This window comes from Diospyros lotus, chromosome 12 (genome assembly GCF_014633365.1).
Source record: "Diospyros lotus cultivar Yz01 chromosome 12, ASM1463336v1, whole genome shotgun sequence".
Taxonomy (NCBI): Eukaryota; Viridiplantae; Streptophyta; class Magnoliopsida; order Ericales; family Ebenaceae; genus Diospyros; species Diospyros lotus.
Window position 1 is genome coordinate 5,570,751 of NC_068349.1, and position 7,120 is coordinate 5,577,870.

Here is a 7,120-nt window from a genome sequence, read left to right on the forward strand (position 1 = left end):
ATTATTTACCCAATCTCTGATTCTAATGGGTAAGTCCAACACAGGTAGTACCAAAAAGTCTGGAGTCACTGTTGTAAAAAAATGAAAACAATGAACTGATTCCCACGCGCATCCAAACAGGATGGCATATGTGCATTGATTATAGAAAGCTCAATTCTGTGACAAGGAAAGATCATTTTCCTTTTCCTTTCTTGGATCAAGTTCTGGAGAGAATAGCAGGCCAAGCCTACTATTGTTTCTTAGATGGGTACTCAGGGTACAATCAGATAGAAATTGCACTAGAAGATCAAGAGAAGACTACTTTCACATGTCCATTTGGGACATTGCATACAGGGCGCATGCCATTTGGGTTATGCAATGCTCCAGCCACTTTTCAAAGGTGTATGATGAGCATTTTCAGTGAAATGGTTGAGCAAATTGTTGAAGTATTTATGGATGACTTTTCTGTTTATGGAAGTAACTTTGAGGCCTGTTTGGAGAATCTGAAAAAAGGTTTTAGCAAGATGTGAGGAAACAAATCTGATACTCAATTGGGAAAAATGTCACTTCATGGTGAAACAGGGCATAGTCTTGGGGCACATCATCGTTTCATCCAGGGGGATGGAGGTAGACAGGTCAAAAATTGAAACAATTCAAAAACTCCCCATCCCTAGAATGTGAAAGACATCATAAGTTTTTTGGGACATGCAGGGTTTTATAGGAGATTCATTGCTTCATTTAGCACCATAACAAGACCCTTGTGCCATTTGTTGTCTCAAGATGTTCCGTTTGAATGGAGTCCTACCTGTCAAAATACTTTTGATAAATTGAAAGATGCACTCATTTCAGCACCTATCATTCAGTCCCCTGATTGGTCCCTCCCGTTTGAACTTATGTGCGATGCTAGTGATTACGCGGTAGGAGCTGTGTTAGGGCAGAGGAAGGATAAGAAACCTCATGTGATATATTATGCTAGCAAAACTCTTAATGAGGCACAAAAGAATTACACCACTACAGAGAAAGAGTTACTAATAGTTGTCTTTGCCTTGACAAGTTCCGATCTTACCTCGTAGGGTCACTAGTGATCATTTTTACTGATCACGCTGCTCTGAAGTATTTGTTCACAAAGCAAGATGCAAAACCCCGTCTACTCCGATGGATCTTACTCCTGCAAGAGTTCAACATTGAAATCAGAGACAAGAAGGGAATAGAAAATGTGGTGGCTGACCATTTGTCAAGGATTCCAAGTCAAGATCTCACACAATTTGATTAACCAATTCATGACAATTTCCCTGATGAGCAACTGTTTGAAGTGAATGTTATCCGTGCATCATCTGTTGTCCCTTGGTATGCCGACATTGCGAACTACCTGGCAACTGATTTGATCCCAGACCATTGGAGTAAGCAAGATAGACATAAATTCTTCAGAAAAGTCAGAACCTTCTTTTGGGATGAGCCCTACCTCTTCAAGTATTGTCCTGACCAAATCATCCGTAGATGCATACCCGATCATGAGCAACAAAGTGTCATCAATTTCAGTCATACTCTTGCATGTGGAGGCCATTTTTCTGTCAAGAAAACAGTTGCAAAAATTTTTCAGAGTGGATTTTATTGGCCGACACTGTTCAAGGATGTGTACAAGTTCTGTTCAAATTGCGATCGATGTCAAAGGTTAGGAAGTCTGTCAAGGAGAAACATGATGCCATTACATCCGATCCAAGTGTTAGAAGTTTTTGACTGTTGGGGTATGGATTTTATTGGCCCATTTGTCAATTCATTTGGTCATGAATACATCTTACTTGCTGTTGACTATGTGTCCAAATGGGTAGAAGCGATCCCGGCCATAACAAATGACCATAGGACTGTCGTGAAATTTTTGAAAGAAAACATATTCAGTCGATTTGGGATGCCACGAGCAATCATCAATGATGGGGGTTCCCATTTTGTAATAAAGTTGTGGCAGGATTAATGAAGAAATATGGTGTACTGCATAAGGTTGCAACACTATACCATCCCCAAACCAATGGTCAAGCCGAGCTAGCCAATAGGGAGATTAAGCGCATATTGGAAAAGACTGTTGCTGCTAATCGTAAGGATTGGTCCTTAAGACTAGTAGACGCTCTTTGGGCATACAGAACAGCTTACAAAACAATTTTGGGAATGTCTCCCTATAGGCTAGTATATGGTAAATCTTGTCATCTGCCGATGGAAATTGAGCATAAAGCATATTGGGCAATTCATAAGATCAACAAAAGTCTAACTGAAGCAGGCTTATCTAGGAAGCTCCAATTGAATGAACTTGAGAAAATTTGGAATGAAGCATTTGAAAATGCACGATTGGCCAAGGTTCGCATGAAAGAGTTATATGATCGGCACATCATTCGAAAAAGCTTTCAGGTAGGGCAACGGGTACTCTTGTACGATTCTCGATTGCATCTATTCCCAGGAAAATTGAAGTCTCGATGGGTCGGCCCTTTTGTAATCAAGTCCATCTCAGGATATGGGGCATTTGAGATAGAAAATCCGGAGTATGACAGCTTCTAACAGTCAATGGTCATAGGTTGAAACCATACCAGGGTAGTGTTGAGGAGAATGAAGGAGTTATGGATTTGGATGATCCACCATCATCTGATGAATAAAGGAAGTTTCATGTCGTCTAGGAATCTGACGTTAAAAGACCACCTTTCCATTTAGGTTAAATGGATGTTTATAGATCTGAAAAAAAAAATAATAATAATAATAAAAAACAAATAAATAAAATAAAATAATATATATAAGTTGTTCATTTTCTGCATTACTTAATTAACTTTGATTTAAATAGTGTTTCTCTGTGTGCAGTCTAAATAAAACTTTTTGCATACGAGTTCATGCATTGAAGACCACCAGGTATGCCTATCTTTTATCCTTTTATTGCCGATTGAGGACAATGCGCACTTTAAGTTGGGGGGTAAGGTGTACTTGATTTATTGGTGTTGATTTATTGGTATTTGAAATTGATTCATTGTGCAAATAATTTTGTTAGACTCGATAATATTGTCTTGTGTGGTATGTATGATTTTATTGGGCTCCTAAAACAAAATATTTATTAAAAAAAAATTAATTAATAATAATAATAATAAGAATAAAGAAAATAATAATAAATAATAAAAATAAAATAAAAATAATAAAAAAAAATTTGAATTGAGAGAGACAGAATTGACGCTGGTGGTAGCCATCTTTTCTTGGCAGTGCAATCACACTGCCCTATAAAGGATAAGGCACACTGCCAAATGTTGAAAAATGAGGCACCAAGCGTTGAAAAAAAGACGCCAAGCCTGACCCTGTAATTATGGCATGCCTCGAGCCGAGTGTAGAATAGTGATGGTCATTGCTCTATAAGAGACTCCATATCTGTATAAGGCAAGCCACCCTTCTTGAGATCAGTCTTCTCTCCTTTGTGTTTTCTCCGATCAGGTACTCTCATCCCTTTTGTAAAGTTTATAGTTCTTTACTTTCTTCTCAGTATAGTTTTTCTTAAAAAAAAAAAAAATGGATCTTTATCTCTCAAAAATTCACAAGTACTATCCATCTCTCCTGCAGAATGATTTAAAAAAAATTTATGCTGCTAGGTGTGAAAGACTTAGGCTGTTGATGCGTAATAACATCCCTGAAGATATTCGTTGGCTGATCGAAGCAAAAGTTCGATTAGCTGGTGAAACTTCACCTAGTTTTAAGCATTTTCCAGGCTTAGGGAAGAGTAGTTTTGCGAAGAAAAGAAGAGCGAAAAGAGTGAATGGTTGTTACAAATGTGCTCGATGGACCTGTAACACACGATGCAAATCTGTGGGGTTTACGTCCATAAATCGAGAAGATAAAATTAGTTTCATAAATGATGGACTGAGTAAGGAGTCTTTGGATGATATCCGATTGACTCTTGAGACGCATCCATGTGGAATAGTGCAAAGAGAACTTCTTGCTTTATGGACCCAGTTCAGAAGTGACCACCAACGCTATAGTCTTGGGAATCTGACTAAAAACGACCCTGTTTGCCAATCTATAAGAAAATTGGATGGGAAGCTTATCCCCACTTCATAGAAAGTGTTTTAAGCCGTTTTTGGACGTAAAACCAGAGGAAGATGTGAGCCACAATCACAACTACTTGTAAATACGCATGATTTTGGTTTGTGTTTATTTCTTATTGAATTCCTATATAGCTACTTTTGATCATCAAACTTCTTTCCAGGACATACAAAAGCAACAAACATGGAAGGCCAGTTAGTTCGTCGAATCAATACCATATGTGTACTTTGTGGCTCTCAACTTGGGAGCGATATTTGTTACGCACTTGCAGCGAGCGAACTTGGTAAAAAATTAGGAGAGAAAAAAATTAATTTGGTATATGGAGGGGGAAGTCGTGGATTGAATGGTTATGTTTCACAAGCTGTACATCTTGGAAATTCATCTGTGGTAGGTGTAATGCCAATCCCTTTAGCTGAACCACATATTTCTGGGATTACACGCGGTCAACTTATAGAAACGACTTCTATGTCTGAGCGCATGGCTTGTAAGATTTATCAGTCAGATGCCTTCATTGCTTTACCAGGAGGTTTTGGAACACTTGAAGAAATCTTTTGTATAATCTCCTGGGCCAAGAGTAATCTCCATACCAAACCCATTGGACTTTTAAATATTAACCATTTTTTCAATGGGTTACTCTCTTTTCTTGATCAGGCTGTGGACCAACAGTTCATTTCTCGTTCAGCAAGAAAGATTCTCATTTCTGCATCCACCATTGATAAGCTGCTAGAGAAATTACACGCTTATGTTCCACAGTACGATCCTCATGAGCCTCGGATAGACTGGTCTAAGGCAATTAGTAACAAGCGTCAAAGGGGTCCGATTAATTTAGATTTATCACTGTGAGAAATGCTCTTTATTAAGATGGCTGAGTAAGGAGTACTTTTTGTACTCTTGAGACGCATCTAGTTATTGTACAACTTGCAGGAGTTTTTCTTGGTTGTGTTTCTTAAAAAAAAAAAATGTGGAATGTTGTTGGGCAAAGTCTTTGATAAGATGGCTGAGTAAGGAGTACTTTTTGTACTCTTGAGACGCATTTTTTTTATCTTATGACTTACATCAATTTTTATTTTGGTATGAAAATATAAATATATATATGGTGTGCTCATTTGTTGTTTAAGTTTTAGCAGTTCACAGCAAAATGGACTTGTGGAGTTACAGGTATTCTTAACAACCCTAATTTATTACTGCAATTCAAGTTGGGGGGTGTAAGGTTTAGTTATGAATTATCTGGTTCATATTTAACTGTGAGTTTGCTATTGCTAGTTTGTAGTCTTGTGTGAATTGATTATCTTTATCTGCTCTTATTAAAAAAAAAAAATTTTGTGTTTTAAATAACGCTATTCCTAAAGTTTTGAAGTTATGCACTGATAGCCAGTTAAGTTTGCAATACGAAACATGAATGCATTGATTTCTTATTTGAAAACATATATGCATTAGAATAAGTAATTTGCATTCATCAGGGATTCAAAATTTAAAAATTGTTTATTGGTCATAAAGTCAAAGGTAACAGTAATTAGCTGATTAGTACACTGTATGATCTCTCAACAGAAGTGAGACTATTACCATTACCCAAGTGAGTGTTTGAGCCTAATAACCGTTAATTCTGAGTGAAATAACACTTACTCTAAATATGCTTTATTGTTTATCTTATCTTTTCAATGGCTTCAAAACATCAATTTACTTTGAATGTCTAGTATGATAACGGATAAGTTTGACTGGTTTCAAACTCTGAATTAGATGACTGAGTAACATCATTTTGTAGAAGCATAATAGAGGGATCAATTTCTTTCATTTTGGCCTACTAACTTTTTTTTTCTTTACATTAACCTCACTTGTTATCCCATTTGAGCCATTTGTAGTACAATTTCTTTCGTTACCCTCATTTAACCCATAACCATATGAATTTTATCCAAATTGGTGTGATTTTGGGAATTAGTCTGTCTAACTATTTGCATATATAGAAAAAAAAAAAAAGAAAGAAAACAAAAAAAAAAGAAGAAAAAAATTGAAAAAAAAAAAAGACAAAAATTCTCCAAACTATTCAGCACAATTGTTTCAAAATAAATGCTGAAAAAAAAAATCCCGACACACCATTTGCACACTTTACCTTTTCTTTGACAACCCGTATTAACCTCATAGTCATATTACAACCTAGTCTAGTCCCTTTTGATGCTATAAATCATGTGATCTCAGAATTCAAGTTTGGAGTAGGGAATCATGTTTAAATTCAGAAGTTACTCATCTAGAGCATTATTCCAATCATGAAGCTATGTCAATTTCCTTGTTCTTTCATGAAAATACGTTCCTTGTATTTGGGATGGCACCGAGTTTTGAACTTGTTCTGCATTTACTCTTATAACAGTGCACCCCCTTGTGTGTACACTTGAGGAATCCTTTTTATTGGAGAGAAAATCCATAGTGAGATTTGAAGTCAAAACTTCGAGGGAGTAAGTCTGTGTGTTGGTTATCCTAATTTCCATTCCTGAGATTGTATGACCTTTAACCCGAAAATCTGATTTAGAATGCTAAATTACTTATTCGATTTTATGCATTTTGGTTTCGAATTTGAAATTTTTACATTCATACAGTTATTGTGAATAAAGCTTGGCATGTGTATAGTCTGATTGCTAAGGGACTAGCAATGTTTAAGTTGGGGGGGTATGATTAGTGGTTAATTTTGTAAAAAGTTTGTTATAATTACAACCTTCTTTTGATCTTAAAAATGGTTTAAATTAGATATTAATATATATTTTATGGTTATATGCAAGTTTAAATTGAAAAATGAATGAAATGAAATTTTAAAGTAAAATTTAATAATAATAATAATAATAATAATAATAATAATAATATATAAAATACATATACATCATTATATGCTTGCATGTAATATATATATATAATATAATCTAATATATATATGTGCCATGTGTAATACATATATATATAATATATAATTTATTAATAGCATTAAATTATTTTTTTTAGGCATGAAAAAATCAAGCCCATGAAGAAATCAAGCCCATGAAGAATTCAAGCCCATAAAGAATTAAGGCCCAATTTGAGCAACCCATGAAAGATATTA